This window comes from Drosophila miranda (genome assembly GCF_003369915.1).
Source record: "Drosophila miranda strain MSH22 chromosome Y unlocalized genomic scaffold, D.miranda_PacBio2.1 Contig_Y3_pilon, whole genome shotgun sequence".
Taxonomy (NCBI): domain Eukaryota; kingdom Metazoa; phylum Arthropoda; class Insecta; order Diptera; family Drosophilidae; genus Drosophila; species Drosophila miranda.
In genome coordinates this window covers 198,595-209,449 of record NW_022881625.1, presented here as the reverse complement: position 1 = coordinate 209,449, position 10,855 = coordinate 198,595, and the positions used below count along the sequence as shown (strand labels likewise).

Below are 10,855 nucleotides of genomic sequence, written 5' to 3'. Positions count from 1 at the left end.
GCGTTTGGCGCGGTTTTTGTGATGTGGCTCGAGGGGGGAGTGGCTGTGGCCGTGGATATATCGGCCATGGCAATGGCTGGGTACTCACTCGATGGAAGGCTGTGGCGTCGGCGCTCTGCATTGGCTGGGGCGTTGGTGTTGGCGCCTGCGCCGAGGGCTCTGCTGCTGCTGCTGCTATTGGCGGTGTTTGTGTTGGTGTTGTTGGCTGCTGCTGCTGCTGCTAGGGCGCCTCTGCGGGCCGCTCTGCCGCCGTCGCTGTGTCGTCTGGTTGTCCCTCGTCTGGCCATTCCTCTGGTCATGGCTGGCTGTTGGCTTGTGTGTTGGCGATCTGCTGCCTGTTTGTTGTTCTTTAATTGAAAAGTCTCTTGTGTGTGTTTGTGTTTAATGTAATTTATTGGCACTTTTATTCTCTTTTTTTTTACGATGTGGACGGGAACAAAAGTTTGTCAAGGTAAGTAATGGGTGTGGTGGAGGAAGGGCGGCACGGCACGGCACACGACAGACACCACAAAAAAGAAAACAAAGCACAACAGCAAGACAACGGAAAACGGCGACACGAAAAAACGACACGAAACAGTTATGGCATGTACGTCGACGATCGCGACTCTCGAGCGGGTGGACGAGATGAGAGTGGCGGACGACTCACCCAATATTGAGTGAGATGAAAGTGGTCGAGGGCAGCAGCACGATAAGTAGGCAATGGAGAATTGGAATAGCTTTTGTTTTAGTGGCTGTGTGTGTTGTCGTTGTCGTTGGTTAGCGGCAGTGTCTTATGTTTGTGCTGTGTGTAGTGGCTGCTCTGTTGTTGGGGATGGGAGAGGATGATGGGGGGGGGGGGTAAATGCCTGCTCCCGTATAACCGCCCGGGCGGTTGAAATGGCTTTATTGGGGCGTTTGGCAGAGTGGCGGAGGCTGGCAGTGTTAATTTTGCTCCTGCTCAACCGCATTTGGCATTTAGTGGCATTTGAAGTGGGTAGGGGGTGGGTAGGAATTGGCTGGGCATAAATTGCCGAATTTGCGACCGATAACACACTGGGAATTGATAAATGCATTTTAAATTTGAAATGGCTTTTTGGTGTGTTATCGGTCATAGTCTGGTATTTGCGTGGTATTTTTGGTAATACCACGTGTCAACGGGAATTATGGGAATGGCAGATAGGTTGGGAAGAAGAGTAAGAAGGTAAAACTAATTAGAAAACTACGAAAAATATACAATTAACTACAGAAAAACTACAATAATTTACAAAAACTTAATTCTAATATCACAGGTAAGTAACTAAAACTATCTACGGACATGCAAAAACTACAAAAAACAACAGGATTGACATCTACAACAAGAACATTGATGCAGACAAGGTAAAATAAACGATAATTGACATATATTTACACACTTATAAACATATTAATTATATTTATTTTATTTCTAACAGGAGGACAAACAACAACGGAGCACCGGCAGGCATATCAAACGCAATGCGAACATTACGCTGTATACCGGCCGGCTCTGTTGTCCCCCTGTGTGTTGTTTAGTGGCGATGGCTGGATTGATGGTGTTGGCGTGCATCGTGGGCAAAGTTGGAGATGGCGAGCGGCTCTAGTCCGGCCGCCCACGTTGCATCTGTCTGTTGGTTTAATGCAGCAGACCGAGTGGCACTGGTCCGGCTACCCGAGATGCGTTGTCCAGTGTGTTGGCGTTGACATCGGTGTGTGATGTCAGACTGTCATTATTATTGGCCGCATCCAAGTGGCAACTGGTCCGGCCACCAGGATACGTTGTCGATTTACTTGTTGATTGGCCGCATCCGAGTGGCTGCTGGTCCGGCCACCAGGATGCGTTGTCAGCAGAGTTGGCCTGGCCTCCTCGGCCACGTTCGTCATCGGTTCAAAAAAGGCCTCCTTTTCCGCCCCTTTGGCAAAAATTGATGATGTTCATGGCGAGGCAGCTGCTGTGGGGGCAGCTCTGTCTGGTGATTGGCAGGTACGTGTTTTTTTGTGTGTTTTGGGCGTTTTTTCGTGTTGGCGTGAATTGGCTGTTTTTCTTTGTATTTTAGTGGCTGGCCTCTGGACTTCTGTTGGAATTGACGGTAGTGCTTCTGATGAGGTCTCCAAATTTCGCCCATTATGCCTCAAGAGAGTTGCAGGAGTGGCGAGGCAGCTGCTGGAGGGGCAGCTCTGTCAGTTTAATAGCAGGTGAGTATGTTTAATGGTCATTTGCAGATTGTTGTTAATTGTGTTTAATTTTGTCTATTTTTAGGTTTTATTGCCATTAAACTTCTGCTATTTGGCGCAATCAGTAGACGCCGTATAATCCGTCGCTTTCAAAGTCGCCACTGGATTGTCCATTTAGGAACCTACGTAGGTCATCGTAAGGCTCTTCGTCGGTCCATTGGCTGTCGTCGTCCATGTCCATATCCGGCTCACTGTCCGATATGGCTACTGCTGCTGCTGTATTGGCGGCTGGTTGTGGTGGCGGCGGGTGTGTTTTTTTTTTTTTTTTTTTTTTTTTTTTTTTTTTTTTTTTGTTGTGTGACTACAGGAAAGCTTCATGCCGACTCAGCCGAAGCCGAAGTGAGGGACTCTAACCACTCTAAAACCAACCACACCTATCCCGGATCCCGGCGGTACTGTCGCGAGATATTACTTCGCCGGGGGGAGATGCCCGTAGGGCTCTTCTCTTAATAATCTCCTTTATCCTTTATCTCCTTGCATTGCGTGCTCTTTCTTCGCGACGCAGTTTGGTAGCCATAGTTACGGCCATGAATCTAATCGAGGCCCAGTTTCCTTCCGACTCCAGCAGGCATTCTGCCAGGTTTGACACCGCTGGCATTCTTCCAAGCTTGTTGCTTAGATCCTCTCGTTCTTGCCGAAATCTTGGACATTCGAAGAAGCAGTGCTCTGCGTCTTCGATGACCCCTGCGCAGACCACGCAGAAGGGGTCGTCCTCGTGCTTAAACCTATGCAGGTAGGCTTTAAAGCAACCGTGTCCTGTCAGCAGTTGTGTCAGGTGATACTCCACTTGTCCATGGCTACGGTTCAGCCAACTCTTCAGGTCTGGGATTAGCCTATGGGTCCATCGCCCTTTGCTGCTGTTATCCCACGAATCTTGCCATTGCAGGATTGTGCGCTGCCTTAAGGCACCTCTGGTGTCCTGGTCCGTAGTCCCCAGGGTTCGCTGTGCCCTGATTCCTGCGGCTTCTCTTGCCAGCAGATGGATGGGAATCATTCCTGCTACCACAAGTGCGGCGTCTTGGGATACCGTTCTGAATGCGCAACACGCCCTCAGGGCACACAGCCTCTGGACTGCGTTGCATTCTCGGGCATATGTTTTATGCTTCATTGCATCAACCCATATTGGTGCAGCGTACATTAGCGTTGAGCCAACTACGCTCGCTAGTAGCTTTCGCCTTGGCTGTTTCGGGCCTCCGGTGTTGGCCATGATGCGGGATAGGGCCACTGCCGTCTTTCCTGCTTTGCTGCTTGCATACGCCATGTGATGCTTGAAGCTGAGTCTGTGGTCAATCATGACCCCCAGGTACTTCAGGCTTGGACTGGAGCTAATAGTGCAGTCTCCTACTCGGATCGTGGCCGTCTCCACTACTTTCCTGCTGCTTATGAGCACCGCCTCCGTTTTGTGGGTGGCTAATGAGAGATCCCTCCCTGATAGCCATGTTCTGGCTCTCTCTACCGCGTCGTTGCAGATTTCTTCCGCCGCTTCTTTCTGTTTTGCCACTACGACTATTGCTATGTCGTCGGCAAAGCCTATCACCGTGGCGCCCATTGGCATATCCATCTTGAGGATTCCATCATACATGATGTTCCACAGCAGCGGGCCGAGGACCGATCCTTGGGGAACTCCTCCAGTGATTTGGTGCTCACGTGCCCCTTTATCCGTCTCATATATGAGCACTCGGTCTCTTAGGTAGTCCGCGATGATATTCTGCAGATACGGCGGTATTTGAAAGTTTCTCAATTCTTCTAGTATGTGATCCCAATTGGCAGAGTTGAATGCATTTTGGACATCGAGTGTTGCCACTATGCAATACTCTTTGGTCCCGTACATCCATCGGGTGCCATCGATAGCTCGCTTTGCTATCTCACATACCTCGCCGATTGCGTCCACCGTGGACCTGCCTTTGCGAAACCCGTGCTGTCTCGGTGAGAGCTGACGCGTTACTGCCTTCTCCAGCCTGGTGTGGATTATGCGCTCGAGGATCTTACCCACTGTGTCGAGCATGCAGAGTGGTCTATAGGATGATGGCTCCTCGGTCGGCTTGTTCCCCTTGGGTAAGAGGACTAGCCGCTGTCGCTTCCATGGTCTGGGGAAGGTTCCTTCGGACATGCACGCATTGAATAAATCACGTACATTTGTGGATTGGTCTCAATAGCCGTGCGGAGAACGGCATTTGGGACCCCATCAGGTCCTGGTGCTTTGCCGTTCTTGATCCGTTGTAGAGCTTCGAGGACTTCTGCTCCCGTGGTGGCTTCTATTTCAGGTGGCGGTATTCTATCCATCACCCTCTGGGCTGCCACTTTCTCTGGAAATAGGGTTTCTACTATGTTAACCAGCAGATCTGCACATATTGGCGACGGGGGACTGAACACTCGCAGTCTCTTCATTACCAGCCTGTATGCGTAGCCCCAAGGGTTCGCATCTGCGTCATCGCAGAGCTTTTCGAAGCATTTGCGCTTGGCATCCTTGATCTGCCTCTTCAAGCAGCGTCTGCTTTCTTTATATTCTCCTTGGAGCCTCTCGAATTTCGGGGAACCTCTCGAACGCTGGTATAGTCGTCTTTTCCGCTGGCACTCCTGCCTGGCGCTACCTATTGCAGCGTTCCACCAATACGTTGGCCTGCGGTTGTTCAGGCTTCTTCTTTTCCTTAGCATGGAGGCATCACATGCTTCCAGCGTATGTATAGCCAGTTGGCTTGCTCTCTCGTCAGCCGTACCGTTGGTCTCGTAGTCCTCAAACATGGCCCGGACCATATCCGGCTCTAGCGTTTCGGTCTTATAACCGATCTGCTTACCAATGAACGGGTTAGGTGCGCCCGTTTCCTGGATTTCACATATGAGGGCTTGGTGGTCACTCCCGGTGTATAAGCCACTAACTTCCCACGTTGTCCTGCGGCTGAGGCTGCTGCTCACGAACGTAAGGTCTATTATAGACCCCGTTCCAGCTCTGCCTAACGTCTGCTGTGTGCCTGTGTTCAGCAGTACGGCATCCAACGTCGAAAAGCATTCTAAGAGCGCCTGTCCCCTTGGGTTCGTTCTCGGGCATCCCCACTCCGTCGCCCAAGCGTTGAAATCGCCGGCTATGAGCGTAGGGTGTTTCTCCCGCGCATCTTCAGCAATCCTTTCCAGTGCCTGCGTCGCCTGCTGTAGGCTGAGGCTCGGGGGCAGGTAGCAGCTATATATGTGCACTCCATTTATCCGGGCTCTGGCGAATCCGTCTCCGACGTATGTTTGCAGTAGTTGCTGTGTGGGACTCGCACAGCTCCATATCGCTGCCTTCTTGCTCGAGTCAGCAATCCACTCTCCCGAGTTGCGATTCCGGTATTGCTCGCTTATGACTGCTACATCAATACGGTGCTCCCTTATGGTCTGGTCCAGCAGCTGCGTTGCCATCTCGCAGTGGTTGAGGTTTAGTTGGATGATTTTCATCTATCCTTCATTTGCTGCATCGCCTTTTGGTACTGCGGGCACCTCGAACTCGTCGTTTGGTGCTTCGGGTCCTTCACCCGGTGGCGCTTGCAAAGAATGCAACTTGGTTCGTCTTTGCAATCTTTGGCCTGGTGGTCGGCTCCTGCGCAATTGTAGCAGCACTTCGTGAAGTCTTGGCTGCTCTTAAAATTAGGCGCGATGTGGCCAAATTAAATGCACTTGTAGCGGCGGCGGGTGTGTAGGTGGTGTTGTCTGTAGTGGCGGCATGGCTGCCAAGCCCCCGCCTCTAGCCTCTGTCAGGTTTGCGATCAGCGTGGCCATTGCTGCCAACCTTTCCTCCAGCATTTTGAGTTTAATGGCGCTCTCTTTTAGATGTTTGGCACAGCTGCCATCGCACTGAGCTGCTGGCCGCTGCTGCTGCTGGTGTTGGCGTGGCGTCGGGGCATCATTCGCGATCGGTTGCATCGGCTGGACCCTCTGGTGTTGGCGCCCCCTGGTCGATGGCTGGGGATGATGGTCGCCATACCGATGCTGTTGCCGATGCTGCCGACCCGGTTGGTGTTGGCGTTGCTGCTGCGGGTTATGGAGTGGCTGTGGATGTGGCTGCTGCTGGCGGCGTTGGATTGGCTGTTGTCGTTGTTGTGTTGGCTGCTGCTGCTGCCGTCGATGCTCCTCCTCCCTGGCGACCCTGTGGGCCAGGAGCCGCTGCCTGGCTGCCTTGTAGGCGCTGCAGCCCTTGTAGGCGCTGATGTGCTGGCCCTGGCAGTTGGCGCACTTGGGAGCAACGTTCCTTGGCTTGCTGCACTCCGTCGTCAGATGTCCACCCGCGCATTTCATGCAGACAGCAGCTCGTCTACAGTATGCGCGGGTGTGGCCAAACACCTGGCATCGATGGCACTGGGCAGGGTCACGGGAGACTCCAAGTCTCTCAACCGTGATGGGCCTCCCACCCAGGCGTCGCAGCTTCAACACCTCGTATTGGCCACGGTCCGGTTTGGGGGCGATCTCAGCCTCGAATAGGTTGTATTGACGGCTGCGATCGAATCGATCGGTGATTGCCCTTACAAACCGAACCGTTCAGCATGCTGCTGCGAATCCAATCCGGCGGTGTGGAGTGGGAGAGTCCTCGGATGAGGATCCTCAAGCCACGTTCCTGGCTGGGCTGATGCCCGAATTCGCCGTGCCGGATGTCATCGTCGGTGGTAGTGGCAGGGGTGTTTGTGATGGTGATGGCGGTGGTGGTGTTGGTGTTTGTATTGGCGGGTGTATTTGTATTTGTATTGGCGTCATTATTATCTCTATTGTTAATTGTGGTATTGTCTGTGTGAGTGGCTGGTGATTGTCTTTGTATTGTCTGTTTTTGATGTTGGTGATGGCTGTGGGTCTGGCTATTTGTATTTATACTAGTGGCAGGGGCAGGGGCAGGGGCATGTGTTGGCTGTGTTGATTGCGGCAGAGTGGCAGGATCGGCAACTGTGTTGGTGTTGGCTGCATGTGCCGTCCGTTTCTGCTGCTTCTGCTGTTGCTCCCTCAACTCGTGCTGCCTCAGCTGCTCCTGGACAATAGCCTCTAGTTCCTCCATTGTCTGCCTTTTTTTCTTCGGCTTCCCAATTGGCGGCCGCTGCTGCCGCTGCTGGTGATGGCGGCCCCGTCGTCTGGCCTGCTTCCTCTCCCCCTCATCCTCATCTTCGCTCCCACTGTCGATGAGGGCGCGGCGTCGTTTTGGTGTTGGTGGGATTGACGGCATTTGTGCAGGCTCAGCATTGGCCCGGATCGACCCGCTGCTCGAGCTCGAACCAGGTTCAACTCGCAACAGGTTCGATCCGGTCGTGTGTGTGTGTGTGGCTGCCCGTTGGCCGCTTTGGCGCTCCGCTCTTGCGCGTCGGCTTGCCGGCTCTCCTCCGTCTTCTCCCTCTCCCGTTACTCTCGAACAGTTTTGTATGTCCGAGAGCGTGAGAGGCGGGAAAAGTGGCGTCTTTTCGGCCTTTCCCTTTGTGTTTGGCGGGATTTTGGGATTTGGCGGGGTTGCGGGATTTGCAGTTGGTATTGGCGCTGCTGTTACTGCTGATGTGATGGGGCTCGAGGGGGGAGTGGCTGTGGCCGTGGATATATCGGCCATGGCAATGGCTGGGTACTCACTCGCTGGGTGGCTGTGGCGTCGGCGCTCTGCATTGGCTGGGGCGTTGGTATTGGCGCCTGCGCCGAGGGCTCTGCTGCTGCTGCTGCTGCTGCTGCTGCTAGGGCGCCTCTGCGGGCCGCTCTGCCGCCGTCGCTGTGGCGTCTGTTCGACCCTCGTCTGGCCTCGAGTGGCTCTGGTCCGGCCACCCAGGATGCGTTGTCAGTAGTATTGGCCTGGCCTCCTCGGCCACGTTCATCGTCGGTTTGTAGTTGCGTTTTGAATGGCTGCTGGTCCGGCCACCCAGATGAGGAGGTGTTTGTTTTGGCTTTGATTTTAATTCGTGTTTATTTGCAGGTACTGTCGGCGTTTGGATGTTATTTGTGGCGACCCTTGTCTGGTTTGTGTTGGCGTAAAACAGCAGGTGAGTATTTTGTGTTTTGGCATTCTGTTTCTCCCTCCTGTTTCTTCTTCCTTTTGCAGGATTTGCTGGCGTCCGGCGGCTCAACACCAGGCCATCCCGCCCTCACATAATTGGCATGAGAGACGGGTGTAACCCAGTGGAGCGGCAACAGGCGCCAGCATCTGCGTCGTCGTTGGAATTGGCAGCTGTTGGTTCGGAGTGGCGTGACGTCACGGCCATGGTCAGGCGGCAGCGTCATCAGAAGAGGCCTCCTTTTCCGCCCCTTTGGCAGAAAATTGATGATGTTGATGGCGAGGCAGCTTCTTGTTGGTCAGCTCTGTCTGGTGATTGGCAGGTGAGAGTGAATTTCTTGTGTTTTGGCAGTTTTTCGTGTTGGCGTGAATTGACTGTTTTTCTTTGTGTTTTAGTGGCTGGCCTCTGGACTTTTGTTGGATTGGCGGTAGTGCTGCTGATGAGGCCTCCAAATTTCGCCCATTATGCCTCGAGAGAATTGCAGGAGTGGCGAGGCAGCTGCTGGAGGGGCAGCTCTGTCAGTTTAATAGCAGGTGAGTATGTTTAATGGTCATTTGCAGGTTGTTGTTAATTGTGTTGAATTATTGTCTATTTTAGGGTGGCATTGGGATTAAACTTCTGCTCGTCCTTCGTTCGCTTCGTCCATGTCCATATCCGGCTCACCGTCCGATATGGCTACTGCTGCTGCTGTATTGGCGGCTATTGGAACTGCTGCTGCTGTTGCTGCAGCCAATTTGGTGAGTTGCTCTGCCATCTCTTCGATCCTCCTTTCCAACTCTGTTATACGCTGTACGTATAATTGCAGGTTTTGAGCGCAGCTGCCATCGCACTGGGCGTCTGGCCGCTGCTGCTGCTGGTGTTGGCGTGACGTCGGAGCATCATTCGCGATCGGCTGCATCGGCTGGACCCTCTGGTGTTGGCGCCCCCTGGTCGATGGCTGGGGATGTTGGTCGCCATACCGATGCTGCTGCCGATGCTGCCGATCCGGTTGGTGTTGGCGTTGCTGCTGCGGATTATGGAGTGGCTGTGGATGTGGCTGTGGATGTGGCTGCTGCTGGCGACGTTGTATTGGCTGGTGTCGCTGTTGGCTTGGCTGTGGCTGCTGTCTGCGACGCTCCTCCTCCCTGGCGACCCTGTGGGCCACGAGCCTCTGCCTGGCTGCCTTGTAGGATGGGCAACCCTTGTAGGCACTGATGTGCTGGCCCTGGCAGTTGGCGCACTTGGGAGCGACGTTCCTCGGCTTGCTGCATTCCGTCGTCAGGTGTCCACCCGCGCATTTCATGCAGACAGCAGCTCGTCTACAGTATGCGCGGGTGTGGCCAAACACCTGACATCGATGGCACTGGGCAGGGTCACGGGAGACTCCAAGTCTCTCAACCGTGACGGGCCTCCCACCCAGGCGTCGCAGCATTGGCCACGGTCCGGTTTGGGGGCGATCTCAGCCTCGAAGAGGTTGAATTGGCGGCTGCGATCAAATCGATCGGTGATCACCCTTACAAACCGAACCGTGAACCCCTCATTCAGCATGCTGCTGCGAATCCAATCCGGCGGCGTGGAGTGGGAGAGTCCTGGGATGAGGATCCTCAAGCCACGTTCCTGGCTGGGCTGATGCCCGAATTCGCCGTGCCGGATGTCATCGTCGGTGGTAGTGGCAGGGGTGTTTGTGATGGTGATGGCGGTGGGGGTGTTGGTGATTGTATTGGCGGGTGTATTTGTATTTGTATTGGCGTCATTATTATCTCTATTGTTAATTGTGGTATTGTCTGTGTGAATGGCTGGTGATTGTCTATGTATTGGCTGTTGTCGATGTTGGTGATGGCTGTGGGTCTGGCTATTGGCAATTATAGTAGTGGCAGGGGCAGGGGCATGTGTTGGCTGTGCAGATTGCGGCATAGTGGCAGGATCGGCAACTGTGTTGGTGTTGGCTGCATCTGCCGTCCGTTTCTGCTGCTTCTGCTGTTGCTCCCGCAGCTCGTGCTGCCTCAACTGCTCCTGAACAATAGCCTCCAGCTCCTCCAGAGTTTGCCTTTTCTGGTGATGGCGGCCCCGTCGTCTGGCCTGCTTCCTCTCACCCTCATCCTCATCTTCACTCGCACTGTCGATGAGGGCGCGGCGTCGTTTTGGTGTTGGTGGGATTTGTGGTATTGGTGCCGGCTCAGCATTGGCCCGGATCGACCCGCTGCTCGAACCAGATCGAACCAGGTTCGACTCGCAACAGGTTCGATCCGGTCGTGTGTGTGTGTGTGGCGGCCCGTTGGCCCGCTCCTTCTCGGCGGCTTGCCGGCTCTCCTCCGTCCTCTCCCTCTCCCGTTACTCTCGAACTATTTTGTATGTCCGAGAGCGTGAGAGGCGGGAAAAGTGGTGTCTTGTTGGGCCTTTCTTTTGTGTTTGGCGCCTTTCTTTGGGTATTATTGTGGTGGGAGGGGGGAGGGGGGGGGGGGGGGAAAGGGCAATGCAAGTGGTGGGAATGGCTGTGTCTGTGTGTGTATTGGCGGCGTCTGCGTACTCACGATCGGTGCAGTCTGTGTTGGCGTTGTTATTGCTGCTGCTGATGCAGCCACCGTCGCTGTGGCGTCGGCGCTCTGCATTGGCTGGGGCGTTGGTGTTGGCGCCTGCGCCGAGGGCTCTGCTGTTGCTGCTGCTAT

General features: G+C 54.0%; 1 long non-coding RNA gene across 1 annotated transcript; it reads left to right on the top strand.

The window, feature by feature from the left end:
• Nucleotides 1-1,889: 1,889 nt before the first annotated feature.
• LOC117194738 lies at nucleotides 1,890-2,473 on the top strand. The gene is made up of 3 exons (XR_004474900.1): nucleotides 1,890-1,978; nucleotides 2,052-2,190; nucleotides 2,255-2,473. It is a non-coding gene; the product is annotated as an uncharacterized LOC117194738 (long non-coding RNA).
• Nucleotides 2,474-10,855: the final 8,382 nt, after the last annotated feature.